Raw genomic sequence first — 24,981 nt, 5'->3', positions numbered from 1 at the left:
TAAGTTATTGATTTTTAAAAATTGCTTTACTTTCATTTCTAAGCTCAAAATTCGTAATTTTACAAAGAATTCTGCTTAATTATCCCAGAATGAAGAGACAGAGAGGAAGTACTTAAGAAGTCGTGACCTCCATCCACACCAATCCCTTTTTTCTTTCATTGATATTCAAGAATATCTCATCGAGGTATCCACCACTCTTAAAATCTTTTCTTCAATTAAGTCAATGTATTGCATGTCTCAAACAATTTAAAATATAACTCATTATAGAATTAGTAAGAGTAATAAAGTAATAATAAAATAAAAAGTAATAAAATTCAAGAGGAGAGCAAGAAAGAATTGAACCTGTTCTTATGGGCACAAAGACAAGCGTGGGCACCTTCCATTCCCCAGGATCAGCTCAGGCTGAGGAAAAGCTGGAACATCACTATTTTTGTTTGACATGAGACAGAGCTGGAAACCACTTGAACCCAGAGCCAAACTCAAATCTTATTATCTCTTCCTCTACATTCCTTTTTCTAGCTTTCATTCCTACCAACCCCAAATAAAAATGGAACAGATGAGAATAGTGAAGGTACTGGGGATTGCAGAACTTAAAAAAAAAATACAAAACAAAACAAAAGCAGCTCTTAAGTTCTTGAAATGTGGGTTTATCCACCTTCCCCTTTAACATCGAAAAGCTGAAGTGGGGTTAATGTTTCTCTGACAATCTGTTTTATAGCAATCGTTAGTGCTCATATACCTCGCAAATCTTATGTTTGTTTCTTTGGTTTTTTTATGAAGCTATTTATCAGGCTCTGTCATTTAGACTTTGGGCTGTAGTGTTCTGACAATGTGTTATTTCTGTGCTATGCCTTCATGGCACAGCATAGGCCAAAGCTAAAGTTATTGAAACTAAAGAGACTGAGTAGCAATAGATAAAAAAATCAAAAGGCATGTGCTCCTTTTAGCGAAATGGAAAAGTTATTCTGTTAGCAGGGTCTAATTTCTATATGAATTCCTGTTTTATTCTCAGTCTTAGGTCTTTTGAAAATGGAAACGGTATTTGGTTTACCACCGGCATGTAAGATCTTACTCTTTGGTATTTCTTGCTGACCTATTTATTTCTTCTTTTATATGTACATTAAAGAAGATTAGGGGAATTGGAAGCAAAACTATCCAGGATAGTCAATAAAAATCCCGCAGGTTTAAATACTTTTAAAATAAAAACTGATAATCCACCTAAGTCTTAAACCTTGGTAAAACTTAGATCTCTTCAGTTCAATTTTCCTTAAGTATGTGGTTCATGAATATTACAAAGGTTCTAGTGAGTGACAGGATGGGAGGTAAACTGAGTTCTCTGGATCTGCTGTAGAACACGAATGTGCATCTGGAGGAATCATATAAGGCAGATCCAATCACTGACTGCAGTTAGTTTCTTGCTCTCTCTCGAGTCTTCCCTGGGCAGCCTAACTGTAGGGTGTCTTCTTTAGTCTTCTTGGATATAAAATCGTTTCTTTCCTTTAGATAATCCTCAATAACCCTTTTTATCTTGCCTGCCTTTCAAAAACTGAAAGGAGATGCAAAAGTAAAATAGAATAAAAATTGCTACTCCAGGCATGTTTAAATATTCAAGTCAAAAGGAAAACCATGATGTTGACTGTTTTGTGTTAGAGTCTGGATAATTTTCCCATCCCAAACATTTAGTTAGAATGACACCTCTTCTTGTAATAGAACAATCAAAGAGACAATATTTATAATTTTGTAAAATTAAATATGTGCAACTATAATCAAGTAAAATGAAAACTTAACTATAATATTGGAAGTTTATTCATTTAACAATATTATTTGATAAAATAAGTATCATACTCAACAATATAAGATATATTTAAGAGTTTCCAATTATCATTAGTGTATAAAAATTAACTAACATAAATATTGCTATTCAAACATTACTCTCAATTCTTTAAAAAAAAATTCACAGTTTTTAGTTTTCATGAGTGAAGAATTCTAAGGCTTTTGCTGGTCAGTTCCAGCTTGAGTCCCGCACAAGGCTGAGTCAATCAGGAGATGGGTGGATTGGGTTAAAAGACCTGCGCCCAAGATGGTTATGCATTTGATTAGCAAGTTGATGACAGCTATTGGTTAGAGGTCCTCTGTTCCTCCGCAACCTGGGCTTTCTCACAGGGTGGTGAGAGTATCTCAAAAACAGACATTTGACTTCTGTGAGAGTCACAATCCAAGAGATCAATATGGAAGCTGCAATATTTTGTAACCTAACCTTAAAATGTATATTTGATGACTTTGCAAATGTTCAAGTCAGTCCTCCTTATATGAGAAAAGACTTCACCAAGGCATAAGAGGGAGTATAGGTTCTGGAGCTGCCTTGAAGACTAGACAACCACACTCAATTACAAAGGCAAATATTTCAAAATTTTTATTCTGATATTAAGGCTGACCACTTGGCTTTGGACAACCAAAAGCTCATTCTTGGGAAGACTATTTCTCCTGTTCAAAGTATGCCTTAGCTGCCGTTAGTTCTTTATAGATGTGGCCATGTGGAATCACCCTGGGAGGAACTGAGGAAGCTTCTCTGGTGATGGCTAAATAAGACATTGAACTATGAATATAGTGGAATATCACTAGGAGTCATTTTATCACGACTTGAACCACAGATTTCTCACACAGCTGAAGAGAACCAATACAGAGACCCACAGTCAGACATTACACACATACACACGAGAGAGAGAGAGAGAGAGAGAGAGAGAGAGAGAGAGAGAGAGAGAGAGATTCAACAACTCAGCTCTAAATAATGTCTCCATCAAATCTCTCTCCTCGGAGTTCATGAAAACCCTCAGAGAAAGAGGCAGAAAGTGTGTAAGAGCCAGAGGGAACAGAGGACTCCAGGAGAACAAAGTCCTCTAAATCAACTAAACAAGGATCATATGAGCTCAGAGACTGAGGCCCCAGCACAGGACCTACATGGGTCTGCCCCAGGTCCTCTGCATATAGATAATGGCTTCCAAATTAGTCTTGTTTGGTGACTTCTGAGTGTGTAAATTAGTGGATCTCTGACTCTTGTGTCTGCTCTTGGGTTTGTTTCCCTCTCTTGGTTTGCTTTGTCCAACTTTGATGTGCTGGTTTGTTTCATATTACTAAGTTTGATATGCTCTGTTGTTATTTCTTGGAAGCCTGTTCTTTTCTAAGGAGAGCCAGAAAGGGAGTGAGTCCAGATGGGAAGGGAAGCAGGGAGGAGCTGGGAGGAATAGAGGGAGGGGAAACTGTAAACAGGATATATTATATTGTAAAAGAATCTAGTTTCAATCAATGCCGGGGAAGCAATGAACTAAGCAATCCAAATAGACCAATTACAATTATGTTGAACAGACATAAGATTGCTCTGTCAACAGATCAAATATTTCTAAAGAGACATTATTTATTTCAGAGCTCACCTGTTCATGGGCAGCAAACAAAGAATCCATGAGGTATTGTTGGTTCATGATATATACCTTAGGGTGGATGGAAAGCTAAAATTACGTTAACCGGACTTTTTTAAAACTAAGGCTTTGCTGTCATATTTCTGCCAAGCAACAAAAGTGTCCTTGAGGTATGTAGGAAAAAAATTAAAATGATCTCATAGATACATAAGAGTGAAATAAATTGAACAAGTATGGACACAGAAATAAGAGACTCAGGAAGATATTTACTATATGATTCTGTATACATGCAGCGTCTACAAATCCTGAATTGAGAGAAGCAGAGAGAATGGTGGTGTTTAGGAGCTGGGTAATATACAGAAGAAATGGAGACTGTTAGATAAAGAAATAAACTGGTTTCAGCTGTAAAACAAATAATCTCTAGTGGCAAATGTAGGTAATCACGTGTGGTAAATGTGAAGTTTGTTGAATGTATATTTTAAGTGTTCTTAACATACATAATGGTAGCTACATGGGGTTAGAATATATTAATTTTATTGATGGGAGATTTATCATATAAGGTATATTTACATAAAAGAGCAAATCACATGACTAGATAAATACATTTTTAATTAGTCAATATATCTGTAAATCTGGCAGAAGGGGAAAATATGTCATATAGAGGCGGAATTCTAGGATCTATACCTAGTACAGATACCAAGAGATAGTGTGGTGTTAACTCTCTTTTTTGTAATTTAAATTTATTTAGTTCATTAGCTATATTAAACCAATAGTCTGTTTACATAAAAAGACGTCCATTTTATTAAAAATCCACGATTTTCAATTATACTAACATCAATTGTATAATACAAGTATTTAGTGGGGTTTCAAGATGGTTTTTATTTCATAACAATTATGGTATTGCCATTGTATTATTTATTTATTTTACTTACTTTTTAACCTTATTTTACTTTTGTTTTTTCCCCTCAAAAACAGATTCTTTTCTCACATATTATATTCTGATTTTTCCTCCCTCTATTCCTGCTTTCTTCCCACCTCCCCTGCCATCTTGATCCATCTGCTTTCTGTCTCTCATTAAAAACCAAACATACTCCTAAGGGATAATAGTAAAAGCTAACACACTGGAATAGGACAAAACAAAGAGGAGAACAGCCCAAGATAAAGGTGCAGAGGCCCACTCTTTGATACACTTATTAGCTGCATAAAAACACTAAACTAGAAGCCACAATAAATAAAAAAAGAACTCATAGGGTAAAAAGAGAGAAAATTTACATACATTTAATATAACAATATATATTAATGTAATATATGTATTTATATGCATATATATTATTAATAAAAATATGATAAGATTAAAAAAATGAAAAGCCCTGCAACTGCATTATGGGACAAAGAACCTCTAAAGTTGCCATTAAGTTCATTTTCTGTTGACCATTTACTGCAGGACATGCAGACTTATCTTGAAATAGTTTGCCCAGTGGAATTATCTTGGAAAAAACTAAAATTTTATTTACAAGTGGTTATCAATTGGAAATAGCTTCTGGATTGGGGTTGGGCATGTATCTACTTCTCTTGTCAGTTCTAGGTGCAGATCCTTACATGTTCTGTGCATGTTGCTCAGTCTCTGAGTTCAGATGCACAGCAATGCTGTTGCTTTAAAGGACCTTGTTTTCTTCATGTTCTCATCCCCTACGGCTCTTACACTCTTTCTGCCTCTTCTTCTTCAGGGTTGCCTTATCCTTTAGGGGAGGGATTTGATGGAGACATCCCATTAGGACTGAGTGTTTCAAGGTCTTCGCTCTGCATTTGTCTGACTGTGGGTTTTGTATTTGTTCCTATCTGTTGCAGGAGGAAGATTCTGAGTCATCGGATGATGATTGAGCAAGTCACTGCTTTATGAGTATAGTACTATGTCAAGAAGAGTCATTTTATTGCTATTTGTCTTTTTTAATTATTTTTTATTTTATTATTATTTTTAGGACAGTGGTATTTGGTTTTCCCCTGTGTTCCTGACCTATCTATTCTCTTGCTCTTGGTCATCCAAGCAGTGATGAGTATAGGTCCCATCTTGTAGAGTGGACAGCAATTCAAATTAGACATTGGTTGGTTATTTCCACAAGCTTTGTGCCACCATTGCATTAGTATATTTTGCAAGCAGGAGGCTGGATACCATTGTAGATCAAAAGGTTTCGGACTGAGTTGGTGTTTACACTTCTTTGGTAGCAGAGTACCTTCCTGTACCAAAGATGCTAGAATGTAGGGGTGAAGGCTTTATGTCAGCCCCTGCTTGACTTCTCCATGTTTAATTTGTTGTATAGGTTGTTTAATTGTCTTCAGGAATGGAGCCTTGCCATCAGTTTCTGGAGAGCAAACTATAGACTTGGCAACAGATGTTTGGGGATATTCTTTGGCTAGCAACTCAATTAGCAGCCCAATCTCAGTACTGAAAGCTTTATTTGGTGACAAGAGATTGCCAGTTGAGTAACTGTCTCTCCAATTATTTGTCTATTTCAGTTAGATCATCTTTGCATATGTATTTATTCGTTTCCTCTTTAGGGACCTCTATCATAAAGTCTATTTTGAGGTCTTAGTCTTGTTCTTCAGTTATGTTTGAATTCTCAGGGCCTACCACGATAGTGATGCTGAGCTCTCATGGAGACTTTGTCCTGACTATTGATTGCTTTCATGCTAATGTTTAGAGATTTTATTTCTGCACAGCACAGTGGGCTGAAGGGGTTTCATAATAAGACAGACAGGGGTGACCTCCTTCCAACCAGAATATACCCAGTTTTTCTTAAACGGTCACTGTCCAACATTAGTTGGAGAACAGTGCATCATCACTGGTTAGCCAAGGTGCTTGGTGGGTTATCTTAAAGCCATTTTTCTTTATAGTGGTGATGTGTTCAGGGGTTCCCTGGTGAATAAAATGGTGCCTGATGATCATGATTGCCATAGGCCTGTGCTGCTGGATCTGTCCACTTCTCTAAACCTCTTATTTCATGTAACTTTAAATTCTATTTTGCCAAATACTGTAAATTATTTGTTACACAGTCAGAGATCCTCATGTTTCATTTTGGATTGTATATTTTTTCATGATAAAGTTTTACTTTGGGGCTTATCTCGTTTATTTTAAACAGACATTTTTGAGCTATGTCTCACACCTGACACAATTCATAAATAAAGCATATAATCCAATGAATTTGCATATTTACAAATATATGCAACTCTTATCATATTTTAGGACATTGTCATGGAAAACAGGCACCCAAATAGCTATATATTGAAATAGGATTATCACATATATAACATAACTAATGTCAAATTTCATAGATTTTGACATATATAATAAATACACAACATATGCTCTCTCTGTCTCTCTCTCATAAACAAACACACATACACACACACGCATCTGCAAACAACAAAGAATTTTAGTATATTTTCTGTTCAGAGAGTTCACCTGCACTCACTGTGTTCTGTCACCAAACATAACACAACCCAGCCTCATGCTTTTTCTGTCCTAGTGCTAATTGGCCATAACTTTCATATGTTTAACCAGGCTTAACTACGGAGAAACTCAACTGGTTACAGATTGGACACTTCAATGTCTCATAATGCAATTATTTCATTTTGTATAAGAATGGGCTAAAAGAAGGATTATTTTGCTTAGGAACCCAAGGTACATGTCTCCATAACCATGTCTAATAGTTTGCAAACTAAATAATAGAACTGTTCAAATAAGCTATTTCCCTAGTGTCTTAGTTAGGGTTTCTATTGCTGTGATGGAACACTATGACCAAAATACAAGTTGGGGAGGAAAGGGTTTATTTGGCTTATACTTCCACAAAGGAAGTCAGGACAGGCACTCAAACAAGGCAGGTTCCTGGAGACAGGAACTGAAGTAGAGGCCATGGAGGGGGTGATGCTTTCTGACTTACTTCCCCTGGTTGGCTCAGCCTACTTTCTTATAGAACCTAGGACCACAGCCCAGGGATGGAACCACCTGCCATGGGCTAGACCTTCCCCTACTGATCACTAATTGATAAAATGCCTTATAGCTGGATCACATGAAGGCATTTCCTCAGCTGAAGCTCCTTCCTCTCTGATGATTTTAGCACAGAACCAGCCAGTACACTAAGGAAAACCAAATCTCATGAACACGACCTTACTATCAGCATAATTTTGACTGAAATGGTATTTTTACTATTTTTCCTTTGTATTCATGTGAAGGGTCCTTGAAAAGCCGCGACTTTCAGGAATGGGTGAAAGGTAAACAGAATCCTGGAGGTACTGCCAGCTGCTCACTCTGGTTTTCTTAAGGATTCAAAAATAAATATAATTTACAAATCTTAAAGAACATATTTGTTGAGAGGTGTTAGAGCTGACTTAAAGTATATTTGGAATAACAGATGTTAATTTATTTACCAAAAATAAAGGAAAAAATTCAGTCTGCCTTTTCATAAAGTATCTCGTATGCATGGCAAAACATTATTAGTCTAAACAGACTTCATACATTATTTAAAAAATATTTACATAACATATTATTTTCAAATATTACGGCTTTGTAGACTATCTCAAAAATAGTAAAAGGAGAATGTAAGCATCTCCTGTGAATGCAAATTTCTTTATTGTGTTTAATCTATTTCTTATTTCTATTTTCCTTTCAATTTTTCCTTTTAATATTTACTTATTTTTTGTTTTTTGAGACAAGGTCTCCTGTATTCCAGGCTGCATTTGAACTCAATATGTAGCGAAAAATGACTTTGAACTTTTGATCTTTCCTCTCCCTCCACCTTCCCAATGCTGGGATTATAGGATCACCATCATGCCCAGTGTTACTCAGTGCCGGGGATGGAACCCAAAACTTTGTCCAGGTTAGGAAAGCACACCACAAACTGACACATGTCTCCAGGCTATATTTAACTTCAAATCCTGGTGAAACTTGGAGAAGTGCTTAGTTAGATAAGTGGGAAAACTCTAGGACAAAATTGTATAAGATAAAAAAAACATAACCTATCGATCTGTCATTGGCTTTGGGAATATTAACATCTGAGGGACGATTTCTCATCTTTAAGAAGGAAATAAACTATTTTACAAGATAATTTTGAAACGAAGTTGATTATATAGGTATAACATATATAATAATGTTTGTACCATAGCAAGTGTTACTTATGTTGATTACTATTTGATATAAGAAACTAATACTCAAAATAAATGTTTTGCCTTGACTTCAAGTTTCAAAAAGGGAGACAATGTACTTAGGGAGAAGTCTCAGTTGGCAAAGTTCCAGCCGTGTTAGCCTGAGAAGCTAAGTTTGCATCCCCAGAAAGTAGGAACTTTACTTCTGTAACTTTAAGCCTCAGGGGAGGTGGAGACAAACTGTAAATTTATCAAGGGAGCTTCAGCTGTGTAGCCAATTCATGAGCTTTGGGTTCAGCAAGAATCTCTGCCCTAACAAACAATGTTGAGTGCAAAATAGAAGGCAAGTGTTTTCTTGACTCATTCTTCCGAACACTTGTTGCTCTAGGGAACACTCAGCTTTTCAGTCAGACTCCTTTCTTTGGTCATCTGTTTTCATTATTCCTTAATCTAGGACATGCAGAGAAAGTCATTCTGTAATCATATGTTGACTGATTTAAGAGGAGGAATCTTTCTTTTTGATACCACTGACCTTGAGTACCCTCGAGTCCTGTATGGCCCAGAGCGGGTGAGGTATGCATGAAGGTATGCATGAGTTTGCTTCTTCCTCTGCCCTTGCTCTGGCAAGAGTGCCCTAACTCTTAAGAACGGGCATATGCAAAATTCACTGATGGCTCTAACTGCATGTGCCTACCTCTGCTCATGTTCTTTTCTCTATCACCCCACAGACTCCCTATTTCCAGACTCCCTTCAACTAAATGAACTGAGGCAACGACTTCTGGCCAGTTGTATGGACTAGAGGTTATAAAGTGCCCTGCATGCTGTACGCTTTTATATACAACCAGAAACGTCTCCATGATGAATATGAAGTCACTTTAGAGGGCCTGGAGCAGGCCACACAGGTATGAGAAGATGTTGCACACTCATATATCTTGTACTTAGGAAAATATTATGGAAATCAGATGTTGTATAAATATATAAGTGTAAATATGTAAGTTGTGTAAGTATGTAAGTATAAGTGTAAGTATATAATAATTTACTGTATAGTATTTAAGTATAAGTATATAAGTGCTTTCTCTTTGAAGGTCTTCTGAACTGTTTGTGAAGGAAATAGCCTTTATGTTGGACTTAACTGAATACACAAGATTGGGAAGGCGGGACACACAAATGCACCATCCTGTAGTGATCCTGCATAAGCAAAGGCATGGATATACAAAACTTCAAGACATAGTAGAGAAATAGCAAGCTGTCTGTTTAGCTTCCAAGAAAGCACAAGTTGCATAATGGATAAAACCAAGAGATAAAGGTGAGGAATAAGCACGGAACAAGCAGGGCTCACACTTGTCCTAGCCTTTGCACTGACATGATTTGAAGTCACACTGGAGACTGCCCAGTCTAAGAACATATCTAGCAAGAGCATTTGGACACCAAAAGAAAGGGTCAATCTCAGCTAAGAACTTTGGAAAATGTGTCAGAAAAAGGGCTATGGCTCAGCAGCAGAATGAAAATGAATGATGGACAAGGCCTCTGCAGATGCCCAGGGTCTGGTCAGCGACTTGAGACCATGTTGATATCTGAGGGCAGTGATGCTTCCAGGGCCGTACTGATCTGGGTAGCCTTTGCTACACCACTGGCGCTAAAGTGACACCTGGGCTGAACTGCTGCCAAGGGCCATGTCTGAGTTGGTCCTGCTATAGTTGGTTTGTGTTGATGTCCACGGCCCATGTTATGACAAGGGTTCATAGGACTCATGCCTATTCAAATCCAGCTGAGCTGTCTCTGCCACTCTCTCTGGATAAGGCCCCTGCAATCAGGAAAGATGGTCCCAACTCCTACCATTGCTATGCACCTCACCAGGGCAGCACACTAAAGGTGACCCTGTTGTAAGGGATGCAGGTGAACTGGCCTTGAGGGTGTGAGACCAGCAGACCTGATCCTGTCCCACCCCTCATAGATGCCCTCCCTGCTTGCTAGGGCAGCAGGCTAAGAGCTGGCCCCAGGGTCACAAGAGTGAGGAAATTAGATTAACCCCTTATCAGCTGCAGTACACAAGAAAGTGGGCTTGAACCCCACTGGGGCAGCATACTAGAGATAACTCTGTTTTTTGGGTCACAGGTGAGCTAATCCCTGAGGGCGTGAGAGCAGGAGAAATGACCCCGCCCTTCCTCATAAGCACCCACCCACACACAGTAATCAAGACAGATAGCCCTACACCTTACATAGACAAGACCTTGGAGCTGGCCCTGGTGGTTTAAGTGTGGATGAGCTGGACCCAAAGAATCAAGAACAAGAGAACTGGCCCTGCTTCTTGCTGCAGGCTGTGCTGGGTGAGCTAGCCTAGGCAGTACTGGAGGTCTTCCCGGGAAGTGACAAGGGAAAATTGGCAGGCTGATCAACCTAGCTACCCAGGCCCAGAATCAGGTCTATGTACTGGTCCATCCCACCATCCACCAAATTTGTGAACTGTTGGAGCTTGTGAAGGGGATGAACCTACAGATCCAAAACAGCAGGATTTCCATGACACAGGACAATAGGATGTCCAAGAAGAACCCCAGTGAGAGCCCATTACCGGTGGCATGGTGATGTGGGAAGGTCATTGGTTAAGTAATAAAGAAACTGCTTGGCCTGATAGGTCAGAACATAGGTGGGTGGAATAGACAGAACAGAATGCTGGGAAGAAGGGAAGTGAGGTAAGACGCGATGGAGCCAGCCGCCAGGTCAGACACGTTGAATCTTTCCCGTGGTGCTACACAGATTATTAGAAATGGGTTAAGCAAGATATGAGAGTTATCCAAGAAGAGGCTAGATATAATGGGCCAGGCAGTGTTTATATGAATACAGTTTGTGTGTTGTTATTCCGGGTATAAAGCTAACTATGTGGAAGCCAGGCGGGACGAAAAGCAACCCTGCCCGCAGATCCCATCTGCAGCATAGCAGAAGCCAGGGGCCTCAAGACATACCAAGGACTCCTAGCAACAAACACTCCCAAGTAAAGATGAATGGAGTAAAGCATAAACTATGTGATTCAATGGGCCACAGTACAGATTCCGCTACAAGATTCTTCCTACTTTTCTCTTTCTTTTTTTTTCTTTTAAGTTTGGTTTTGGGTCAAGGATCTAGTGAAAGCCAGGGACTGGGAGGTGGGTGGAATTGAGATGCATGGTATAAAATCCTCAAAAAAAAAAGTAAAAGTTTTAAAAATTGAAAAAAATAATAAGTGGTGGAAATTTGTAAATCTTGGAGTGTGGAGCAAAATTGCAAAGTGCTGACTTGCTGTACTTCGTTAAACATTTGGTCACCGCATGAAGAGTGGCTGTGGTTCTTCCATGTTCAGACCTTCAGCATGCACTAACAGGGGCTGTCATATATATATATATATATATATATATATATATATATATATGCATATGCATGCATGTATGTATGTATGCATGTATTCTTCAGAGATAGTTGTTAATGTTCAAGACATTCACATGAGAAGTAGGTATGCTTGGACATGATTCCATCCAGTAATATGAGGAAACAGTGAGAAAATTCTCAGTGCAGATGATTGATGGAAGAGAAGAATGAGTCCTAGAGAGAAGAAACTTATCACAGAAAATCCTTTGGTGGAGAAAACACAGCTGAGAGGAGGAGCCAAAACCATGTCTTTGAAGTAAAAGAGCTTGGACATAGGGTCAAACCTAAAACGTGGGGAGTCAGAATTGGAGCTCTAGCAAGTAGAAAGGTTTGACACAGGAGCTGGGAAGAATGCCTACAAAGATTGTAATAGATGTGAATCCATCAATCACCAAATAGTTATGGAGTATCTGATCCTTGCCCAGTTGTGTATGATGTATTATATTTCAGCTTCATAAAGTGCTGGCAATTGCTGCCAACTTGGCAGTATGAGCAAAGATTGTCAAACGCATACTCCATCACAGAAGTCACTAATGAAAATGAGGAATTTAGCATTTGGACCCTTTAGACATTCATCTAGTTTTCTTTTCAGCTTAAGACCAAAGCGGTGAGGAATACATTTTAAGCTAATATTATTTATAGTGGCATCTCATTATGACCTGTTTTGAACATAGTGGACTCTGTGAGTCTCTTTTCTTAGGTTTTCTTCAAAACAGACACATAATCTCGTATGATTTTACAATTTACTTCTGTCTCATTATAATAATCTATGAGCTTACAGGTATAATGTGATATAGAGAGTACAATTTCCACTTGGAGGCCAAAGAATGCATAGATCAATTATTTAATTAAAATACGGAAGTTAAAGGAACTGGGATATGAATCAGAAGCAAAAAATTGCAAAAGGATTAGACTGAATAAATAAACTTAGAGAAATGGTTAAATTCAAGTTGTTGGCTATTGAAAGATGACTAAGTGGACAAGAGTGCTCCCTGCACTGCCCACCCATCCCGGGCACGCATGTAAAAAGCTAGTGTGCCATGCATACCTGTAGAAGTTTCAGTGATAGATGGATGAGGGTGCCTTGGTCGTCACCAACCAAGCTGAAAAAATGGCAGACTCGGGTTTAGTGAGAGACTATTTCAGGCTCATAGAGCAAGACTTTTGACAGCCTCCTCTGGCCTCTGCATATTCCGTAAATATGTGTATCAACACATACATGTTTGCAATCACACATACATACCACCTCTGTACAGACAGACAGACACAGACAGACAGACACACACACACACACACCCGTTCAGGAAAAGAATTTAAGAGTAATAGACACTGCACACGCTCTGCCAACATCTCTTCATTGACCTCTGCAGTACACTCTTGTCTTACTGAGAAAACCTGAGTATTTCTCTGGTTTCTAGAGTTACATTGTTTAAAGCACAGGATAGATGAGAAGTGATGCAAGCTACTGCCCAAAAGTAATTATTTAAACAATAAAGGTTATTATTTAGCATGTAAATTTTCTTTATCCATCAGTAACAGGCTAGAGAACTCAGTATTTGTTCAGATCTATCTTCTAGAGTCTCCCAATTAAAAGACCACTGGCTCCTCAGTATTTATTGAATTCCTGTTTATTTCCTTTGATTTCCTATCCATTTTTTTCCAAATTTGCTTCCTCAAAACAAAGCTTTGCATTCAATTTATTTTAGAACCTGCTACAGTGGCCATGAGCTTAATATGGAGTAACCAAAATTCCTTAGCTGAAGAGGGGAAAAAATAGAATCCACCAACATGCACTATATCCTCCCTATAAGCCACGTCCTGTTAAACCACATCTACCAGATTCTCTAAGATAGAAACCCTAAAATTATCTTTGACTGTTCCTTCTTTTTTATATTCAAACTTTAAGAAAGTCTGAAAATAAATTCTAAATAATTCTCCAATATGCTCCTCCCCATCTCTGCACGACCCTTTGCCAGACTAATTCATTTCCCAATTGGACTTTGACAAAAACTTCTCAGCTGCTCTGCATCTGTTCTGGTCCTCCTGTCACTCACTGTACACCCAATATACTTAAGTGAACTTCTTTTGCCCCCATTTAGTCATTTTGATGGCTTTCCATCACTCAGCTCATAATGCAGTCAATATCCCTCTAGCAGCTTGGAAGAGTTTTACATGATCTAGACTGCATCTACTCTCAATATTTCCAGTATCACCTTAAGTAACCATCTGTTTTGCTTTCAACCTTCTATCCATGCCACCTGACATTCATTTCCTTTAAAGTTTTCATTTGCTTACATCACCCTTTTTTTTTTCTTAGCAAAATCTTTTGCAATCATCTACTTCTATGGCCTTGCCTAGTTAATGCCCATTCTTTAGGTCTCTGTACCTATCTCTTTCTCTAAAACTTTACCATCCTTTATTAGGTTAAACATTCAAATCATGGGTTCTGATAGAATTATGAAACTCTACTTCACTTTCCATCATTGTAAGTTTTATAACATATGTCTTTTATTAAAGTAGATATTACTGTGTACACTGCATTTTGTTGATACTTCATTATTCTTATGATTAATAATTCTATTTATTCTATTCCACTCCAGCATCGTAATGTGTAGCAATTCTCTGAAAGCAGAAAAGTGAAAGAGTAGTGAATGTACACTTAAGTTCGTATTTGCTTCTGTAATAGACATATTTTAGTAAGAAAAACGAATATAAAACAAAATTTAAAAATTATGCATATATTTTCATAGGCTGGAATTTCTTTTCAGTCCTAGTGGCAATAAAGCCACAGAATAGATACTTATGAGCCATAAATGGTTATATTTACATTTCTCCATCAATGGAGCAATAGGGTGAAAACAGATTAATGAATGCATGATGTAGGATGTCCTTCTGTATATGTGTTGCTTTTATCGGTTAATGAATAAAGCTGTTTCAGCCAATGGCTTAGCAGAATATAGCCAGACTGGAAGAGATATAGAGGGAGAGTAGGTAGAGTCAGGGAGATGCCATGTAACAGCCCAAGGAGAAAGACTCCCAGAACTTTACTTGGTAAGCCAAAGCCTTATGGTGATGCACAAATTCATAAAAATGGGTTAATTTAAGATGTAAGAGCTAGCTGGGAATATGCCCGAGTCATTGAACAAACAGTGTTGTAGTTACTATAGTTTCTGTGTGATTATTTGGGTCTGGGCGGCTAGGAAACAAACGAGCAGTCTCCGTTTACAAATACACACCAGACAGAGTGAATGGAATAAATTAGAAGCTTGTGAATGAACAGGATGTTATCCATACAGTCATTCTTCATGTGCCACTGAAATATCCTGAAGGTATTTTGTTTTCTCCTTTCTCCTCCCTAACCACAAACATTTCCACAAATTGTGTTTTAAGATTTTATGTATATTGATAAGATAATGCTCTGTGGAACTTTGAATAAAATTTTCTTAAAAGTTTTGAAGTCTCTTCCAGATATCTTTTATTATCCACATGACCTGGAAATTCTCCATCTCTGTAAAGGTAGTTGTAGGACCACAGATAATCTACAGATGATGTGAGATCACTGCACTTAAAACATGAAGGAATAAGGAGTAAAAACACAGAGAAGATCATAAAAAAGCATAAATGAGGGAGACCAACTACAACAAAGATGGATCTGGAAGACTGGATGAAAAAAAGCAAATCACTGCTGCTTACACAGATCCAACCACTGTGGCTATTTGTGGCTGATGACTGTTTATGATTTAATTTACATAGTATTATACTGTGCCTCGCTGACATCAAAATTTAGCTATGTAGTTTCACAGGTTGCCTTGTGAAATTGCTGAAAAAAATTTGTCTTTACTAAATGAATTAACAAACTTAAGACGCTACTCTTGGTTAGCATTGGAGAAAAGTTTAGAAGGAAAGGGGAAGGATCTTGATGAAGTGAGTGTGGAGCTGAACTTGAAACAAACTTCTCATAGGAAATAGTAGATAAAATGATTGCTTCTTAAGACCGGAGAGAACAAATATGGAGACATAGGAAAGAGAAGGATAGGCTAACCTATTTAACAAGTGAATAACACAAGGTGGAGATGACTGTCTAGGGAACAGGAACAATGCCAATATTAAAGATGAGAACAAAAGCAACTGAAAACCAGAATTGTAGTAAAGGGAGACAACTAATTAGGTCCTGAAGACTGCTAAATAAATATACAGTATTTTCAAGGACAATGATTTGTGAAAAAGACATTAGACATGGTGAGGCTACATTTTATATTTTGCAAATATATATGTTGTAGTCTTCAGGTTCCATGCATTGTTTGGTATGATTCAGATGATAAGGTTTACTGTTGCTAAGCATCAACATACATGGTGCCTGCAAATGAGTCTTTAATGAGCTGTTCCATTAAAATAGGAGGTCATGTTACCCATTGCCTTCTTTTTTCCAAATTTTAAACTTTAAATCTGGAGAGAAATGAGAATATTTAGGAAACTTCTTCTCTTCCTATAAGGAAGCCAAGGTATAACAAGTCTGGAGCTAAATCATTAGAGAAAAAAAAATGGTTTCTTGGGTCTGCAGTAATATTCTTCCAAAGAACACTATTGGTACATTATGGCAGAAAGAACTGTTCAGTGTCACATGGTATGGCTCCATCTGGTATTCTTTAGTAAATGTCCAGATGGATTCCATTTCTGGGTTCCCAGAAAGCCTGGCCAATCAACCTGAAAAAGCTGTGCCTCTGATTTTCTATCAAAATCACCCAGGAAGGTTCACAGATCTTTTAGATTCTACCCATATTTCTTAAGAGACCTATGCTTTTATTTTTAACCACAAAATCTGCTTCTGAATTTCTAAGTAAAAACAATGCCAGCAATATGTTTCTCCTAGGGTTTTCTTTTTCCTTTCCTTTCCTTTCCTTTCCTTTCCTTTCCTTTCCTTTCCTTTCCTTTCCTTTCCTTTCCTTTCCTTTCCTTTCCTTTCCTTTCTTTCTTTGCAATGGTGATAGAAGAAATGACCTTGAAAATATCTCTCCTATTGTCTTTCAAAAACATCCTTCATTATTTTTTCCTGTGGTTTTGGTAGGACCTGAAAATGTTTATCACATCATTCTCACTTATAGAATACTTGAGATTCAGTAGCAAAACAAATTCTTGAGTTGGAGGCCATACCAATGCTATCAAACCTTATAAAAATAATTGCATGTTTGACAAGTTTTCCATACCGCAGTGATATTTCTATCACCGCAGGTCAAATATCTACATAATATATATAACATAAAAAAATAACCCCTTATAAATATCTAATTTCTATCTCTTCACAGCTATATACTACATACATACAATATACTGTATAGCTTTATACTATATAGCTCTTTCTTTTAAAATCACCATAGATTATTCAATTGTTGCTGGACTCTCTCTGCTCTAGTAATTCATTATTTCTTAAAGCAGAAATAAGGTTTCCCAGAACTGTAGTACATTTCTCAGAAGTTGCACACCTTACTTCATTTTGCATCTTATTGGAAAGAACTTGCACATTTGATAGACCCACATCACTCATCTGCACTAAAATCATACATATAAATGATTTGTTGGCCAAAGGGGCTCCCACAGAACCCCAAACAACTGAACTATTACCGAGGCTATTGGCTTCTTTTGACAAACTGATAAGTAAGACCCTATTGCTTTAAACAGCACCTAGATAACTCATAGTACACAAGGAACTCGAGTTGGTGCCTACCTAGAGCCTTTACCACTATTGACCAGTGTTTAGGATACTGGAAGTCACTCTGCACACTACCAGAAGAAAGAAAGAAATACTAACCCAGATATACATATCTTGAAATTTACAATGGTTATCTGCCTGCAAGATATGTTGGTACAGTAGTGGCACAAATGTTATAGGAATAACCAATTGCTGATTGGAATTAAGGTCTACTTTATGAGATGGACCCCATGCTTTATATTACATGGGTGATCATAAACCAAAGACTAGATAGGCCATGGACCTAGGGGAAAACCAAATATATACTACTGTTCTGCTAAAGCATCAGTTCTTGACCAACATGTCTCAGTCCCTTTAGGATTGGATGAGTCTTTCACAGGGGTCATATGTCAGATATCCTGCATATCAGATATTTGAATTATAATTTGTAACTTTAGCAAAATTACAGATATGTAGTAGCAACAAAAAATAATTTTATGGTTGGGGACACCACAACATGAGGATCTGTATTAAAGGAAAGCTGAGAACTGCTAGGCTAAAGGAGAGTAGCAATAAATGACTCCTAGAAACATTCTGCTGTACTCATAGATCAGTGCCTTGCTCAGCCATCATCACAAATGCTTCCTTCCACAATAGATGAAAGAAAATACAGAGATCTACAACTGGACATTGTGTAGAGAGTAAAAGACTTTGGAAAACTCAGTACTAAATGGGATGTCTCCATCAAATCCCTCCCCCTCAGGGCTCAGGCCAGTGTGTGGAAGAGCCAGTGGGAATGAAAGACACCAAGGAAACAAGACCTTATAGACACAACAGGACTGGTGTACATAGGAACTTACAGAGACTGTGGCAGCATGCGCTGGTCCTGCACAGGTTTAAGCCAAGTGGGGTCCGTGCTCTGAGTAGGGAAGTGGACACAAGCTCCCATCCCTAATCCAGAAGCTTTCTCCAACTGGTAACTGCTCACAAAGGACAAAATTGGTTTTCTCCAATGGAGTATCACTGGGTATACAAATCACACAAAGAGGTAGGTCCTATGCCTAGCATAGGATAGCCAACACAAAATAAACTCAATGAATTTTGTAGAGGGTTGTCGCTGTTTCCTTTTTGCTTTGTTTGTTTTTCTGTCTCATTGTCTCACCATGCATTGCCTTTGTCTTTTTATTAACCTTACAGATCTTTTGTTTATGTATTATGGTTTCTGATTTTGTTTTTAATGTGTGTCTCAGCATCTATGCTGATCTGTGCTGAGACACATTTTTTTGCATTTTTTCTTTGGCTCTTTTTCTCACATTTTTTTTGCTTTGTCCTATTCTGGTTTAACTTATATAATGAAGTCTTATATATGTATATAAAATATATATGTAACTATATATACATATAGCTTCTAATTTAGTAAGTTTCCACTAGGCTATTTAAACCCCTTTTAGTGTTAGTTATTCCTCATACACATTGTCACTTAATCCTCCCAGAACTTGAAGTTAGGACCTTCTTGCTTCAGATTCCACAGAGTTGATCTCAGCACACACAGAAATCAGGTTAGTACTGATAATGTAGCTTCCTTCTTCCTGACTAGATTTAATTGTACCAGAAGATGTGATACAGGGTACAAAGAGGCAAAGTCATCACCAGTCTTACCTAGATATAAATCCTGTAAACGATAATAAGGCCCAGCATGTTGGGATATACTCATGGGAACAGGAGTGCCATGAGAGTTATGGAGATAAACCAACTGATTTCTGGTTGTATTTAAAAGTTATTCCACAGGAAGAAATACATGGTTAGTACTGTAAATTTGATCAAAAGCCCACGGTTAAAGAACTCACAGACCCTGGGGATAAACCACCGAATTCTATTATTATGTTACATAGACAGATTACCAAATTGTTCTATTTTTATTTCTCTACCCATACATCAGGGCAGCTCTCAGATCTCAGAGAAATGTCTTTGTACAGTGAACAGTGCTTAATGTAAATATTCACAGCTGGTCATAGTATAAAGAATAAACATCAGTGAAGTACTCGACCCCAGACTGACCATCTGTATTAACCCCACCACAACCATATACCAAAGCTCAGGGACCATCATAAAAGAAGAAATAGACAAATTGTAAAGCCTGATGTCTAGGGTGACTGGATGGAAACAGTAACTTTTGGGCATAACAGACACATTCCATTTATGAGCTCAAAACAGCTGTGGATGCCTAGACAAGACCTGCGCAAGACTAAACTAGTCAACATTTTTACCATGGAGAGGAGAGTGGCTCAAGAATCCCTACCCCTGATGAGCTAGGGACAGTTAAACGCTTCTAGGTGAAAGAGAATGAGTTTTCCTTGATTGGCCCCCAGTAGGTCAGAAACACCTCCATAGCCATGGCTCCATGAGTATCACAAATTAGATATAGACATGTTTTAAAGGCTTTTGTGGGAACAGGAGGCATCAGCCTAGTGTGGATATGAAGTTCTGACTCCTGAAGTTATAGTTATTATTCAAATATCCAGAGTCTGTAGGGCTATGGTCCCAGGTAACTTTGGGTCTATGTCTCTAAACATAGTTCCAGATAGTAGATAGATTTCAGTGTGACTGAATTTTAGTGAAATTGCTTTGAGTTTCTCTTCATTTAATTTGATGTTAGCTTTCTACTTGTAAATTGCCTTTTTTATGTTTAAGTATATTACTTTTTTCCATAATCTTTTCAAGATCTTTATCATGAAGAGGTGTTGGATTTTGTCAAAGACTTTGTTAGCATCTGATGAGATGATCAAGTGGTTTCGGGGGGGGGGGGGTATATGAGGGATCTGGTTAAGCAAGTTGACGGCAGGATGGAGAGGGAGAGCAAGAAAAGAAATATCTTGATGGAGAGAATTTTGGAGTTAGGGAGAAACCTGGAGACAGGGAAACTCCTAGGAATTAACAAGGATAGTGGAGAAGGTGTCTGAACTGGCCTTCCTCTATAATCAGATTTGTGAATACTGTAACTGTCATCATAGAACCTTCATCCAGTAACTGATGGAAGCAGATGCAGAGATCTACAGCCAAGCACCAGGGTGAGTTCCAGGAGTCCAGTGGAAGAGAGGGAGTGGGGACTAATATGAGCAAGAGGGGTCAAGATGTAAAGATCGCGAGCAGGAAATCCATAGAGACAGCTGACCCAAGCTCTTGGGAGCTCATGGAGACTCTGGACTGACAGCTGTAGAGCCTGCATAGGACCATGAGACAAGTTACAAGCATGAAATTAAAGCTGTAATCAAAATCTGTTCCTCAAAGAAAGACCCAGGACTGGTCAGATTTGCTGTTGAATTTTGTCAGATTTTCAGGGATGATATCACACCAATTCTTCTAAGCCAGTTTCATGAAAGAGAAAGTGAGAGACAATACCAAACTATTTATATGAAAACAGTGCTTTCTTCTGATACCAAAACCAGATAAATATGCAACAGAAAAGAGAACTACGGACCAATTTCTTTGATGAATACAGATGCAAAATTTCTCAACAGAACACTTTCCAATCTAATTCAAGAACACATTGAGATTAAACATTATAACCAAGTGAGCTTTATTCCAGAAAGTCAGAATTTGTTCAAAATACATAAATCAGTAAATGTAATGCATCATATAAATACACTTAGAGACAGAAACCACATAATTATTTTAAATGATGCTGAAAAGCATTTGACTTCTCAACATACCTTCCTGAAAAATGTTCTGTTTACTTTAGGAATAGATAGAGCATACCTCAAAGTCAGAATTTCTCAACCCCCCTGTAGCAAACATGATATTAAGTCAAGACAAACCTACAGCATTTCTTCTAAAATCGAAAATGAAACAAATATGCCCAGTCTCTTCTCTCTTATTTGATACAGTCCTCAAAGACTTACCTATAGTAATTAGAAAAGAGAAAGTCATAAAATAGATGGAAATAGGAAAGAAGGTAGTCAAAGTATATCTGAATATGACATAATTCTTATTTTAGAAAAGCCTATCCAGTCTCCTAGAAAACTCCCAGACCTAATAAGCAAAGTTAAGTTGCAGCACACACAATTAACATAAAACATAAAAGCTTTTATATATACTAACAATGAAATTTTAGAAAAAGAAATCAGGAAAGTTTACTATTAAAAATGCCTCAAAAACAAATAAATAAGAATATATATAACCAAAGAAGAGAAAGAGCTCTTCAATGAAAATTTTTGGACACTGTAAAAGAAACACTTATGCATTTCATTGAGGGGGTAGTTGATGTTATAAGTTAAAAGGGTTCATTCTGGCTCCTAGTTTTTGGAATACAGTTCAGCATGGTGAAGAAGTAGGAGTATGAGAACTTTCAACCTTGCACCTGCTGTCAGAAAGCAGAATTCCATCGGAAAGTCATAGACACCAATGCCCATCTCACTTTTCTCCTTTTAATTCAGTCCATAGCAACAGCTCATTGGATTGTGTTGGACAAGACAGGTCTTTTCCATTAGGTAAATTTCTCTGGAGACACTCTTCCTAGACATCCCCGGAGGTGTGTTTCTAGATGATTCCAAAGCCAATCCTTATGAAAGAAGATTAGTCAGGACAGAATCGTTTTTGTAAGTTTTCTCATGACTAATTTGTTCTTCCTTTTCCTATTAGAATGTTATCGACTGACAAGCCACTTTCAAATGCTGCCTGAACCCTGTGGTCCTGGACATTTCTCCACCCTCCATGTGACGTCATCCATTGATGTGCATTGTTAGTGTTCCCGTACCACAACCTGGGCAGAATGTAAGCATTACTTTCTCCTATTCCAACACTTCATGCCCCCACATTATCCAGTCTCGTCTTTTAGTTTTCACGGGCATACAAAGCATTTGTTTCATTAGTATGCCCGTTTCAAGTAGTAAATGTACTGAAACTTAAATTTGCAATGCCTGAAGAACTTCACAGACCATTTCATGATGATTTCACCTGCTTATATTGCTTAGATTTAAAAGAAAATTAGAGACCCACTTCAGCAGCATGGTGGCAGTGGACTCTCTCACCCTTTCCTGCAGTGAGAAGGATCTTGGCTCAGTGAAATAGGTTACCTACATGTATTTAGTGCATGGGGTTTGCAAGGAAAAAGATAGCTCTTTGATGATCCATATGGTGTATTATGCAAGTATTATTAAAGAAGACACTGCATTTACTGAGACCACTGCAAATATGAACACAGTGAGTCATCGAGACAGGAATAATTCTACAAAACTGAGTGCAAAACTAGTCCTTGCTGATTCCTCAAGTCTCTCCTCTTAATTTGGATTACTTTCTGCAATACCTCAGGATGATGATGAGTCAAGAAACCAGAACTTTCCAACTGATGGAGTAGATTGAGAGCAGTGGGTGAATGCCTTTGAGTCTGTTCATACGCAGCCTTACGTTGTGACTGTACTATCCCTACCCCTAAATCTTGCACTGAAGTATCCCTGCAGGGTTCAGTGACCAAGGCCCAGAGAAGGAGCCAATGTCTGTGGAGGCAAAGTAGTTTTGCCCCTGTGCTGCAGTGGGAGGGTGTTGCTATGAAGGCTGTTTATCTCCATGGAGACTACGGTGTCATGGGTGATATGCAGCCCCTATACCTGATGGATGCTGCCCACAGGCCATAGCACATAAAGTCTTGAAAGGGATGTGGCACTAGCCGTCTTTTGCTGTGCAGCACAGTAAGGATCTGGTGTGTGGGATCTGTAATGTAGGTGTGGTCTGTGAGAAAGCCAACCCTGGCCAGCACGGTTTCAGGATCCTCTCCAACCGCAGCCACACGTACAGTGTCAAGTGTATTGGCAAGTAGAAGAGTACTAAGCGATTTGAAAGTAATCTCAGAAAGCAAGACTTCTTCTTTGCCTCATTTGTGCTTTCTACTTTCAGGAAAAACTTAGTGTCTTGTGCCAATATCCAACCTAAAGGACTGCATTTAAATGCTCATATTTTATCATGAACCTGAGGTGTTTGAATTTTGCTTTCTTTTTTTTTTTATTTCAGTTAGTTCCAGGTGAGCTGGTCTACCTGTTTTATTTGAAACCCTGTTATTAGTAGAATCCTCCACCATTTTGAGATTACGTTCAATAGATTAGATGATTTAGGCTCTGTGAAGAAACTTTCTAACTCTGAAGGTATGTTTCCTGGAGTTTTAACACATTCTCTCTTCCTGTTCTATCCTTCAAATTAACCAGCAGTCTACCATCTTTTAAAAACTGTCCTCATAACTGAACAAGAGTTACGTAATCTAAACAGGACAAAGTACAAGAAACAAATTTATCTAAGTGAAAAAAGAAAGTTATAAAAATTGTAATTGTTGTTAAAGTCATATAATTAGTAAGCTGTAAAATGGAGTCAACACAGATATGTTAACTGGGATTGCACATATATTTTACTGCTAAATTCTAAATTCAAGGAATCTATAAATTTGTGAAACTATTTGTATGATACCATAAGGTACAACATTTCACACGAGTTGTCTCATATCCATAAAATATTCAGTACTGAACTTGGACTATGGACTTTGGATGACAATGAATTATCAACATAGTTTTACCAACTAAAAATGGTACTATTTTCTCAGTAGTATTTGTATGAAACACAAGAAAAATAAAATATTAGTCCTTTCTACCAAATACTATAAAACATATTATTCCAAGAAATTCAAATTTTTTTATCTCCCCCACCTTGTCAGACTTTTATACAAATGTTTTAATTCTCTGCACTTTGTCAGACCTTTGTTTCTACAAAGACCCTGCTGGATTCTCAGAACTTAAGTGACTTGGTGGCTGACCTCTTCCCATTGTCCCTTATTTCCTCTGTTCTAGATTCTTTTAAAAATAGCCAATTATGAAAGATTATAAAGTTGGACCTCACTCACTGAGGGAAAGACACAGTCACTACCGGTGCTAGAATAAAAACCAAATGGACCCACAGCTCCTTTATGGTGCTTCCTCCACTTTATGAATGAGCAACCTTTTGACCAAGAGTAAAGTTTTGCCTTGTTGAGACACTTCAGTTAGAGTGGTTGTCTCTTATTTGTGACCCCAATCTTATCTATAACTCTTGATCATGAAGGGAGGCTATGTATATTTGAGTAATCAGGTATCGAGACAATCTCTATATTTTCTGCTCAACATTCTTTGAACCAGAAAATTTTCTAAAGTATATTCTATTAGCGTTTGATTTTTTGGGACATTCTGTCATAGTGATGAGAAAGTAAATAATACAGAAAACTGGTGAAAAAAGGTAGAGTCCTTGCTGAAGGAAACATGACCATAAGCCTTCTGCTCTCTGACTGAAAAAGGAATGAGGCAGAGTGCTGTGGATGGAGCTTTGCAGACC

General features: G+C 37.8%; 1 pseudogene; it reads left to right on the top strand.

The window, feature by feature from the left end:
- Positions 1–9,370: 9,370 nt before the first annotated feature.
- Positions 9,371–23,596, top strand: LOC142844373 (E3 ubiquitin-protein ligase makorin-1-like; annotated as a pseudogene).
- The last annotated feature ends 1,385 nt before the right edge of the window (positions 23,597–24,981 follow it).

This window comes from Microtus pennsylvanicus, chromosome 2 (assembly GCF_037038515.1).
Source record: "Microtus pennsylvanicus isolate mMicPen1 chromosome 2, mMicPen1.hap1, whole genome shotgun sequence".
Taxonomy (NCBI): domain Eukaryota; kingdom Metazoa; phylum Chordata; class Mammalia; order Rodentia; family Cricetidae; genus Microtus; species Microtus pennsylvanicus.
The sequence above is the reverse complement of the archived record's forward strand: the minus strand, read 5'-3'. Positions and strand labels throughout refer to the sequence as shown.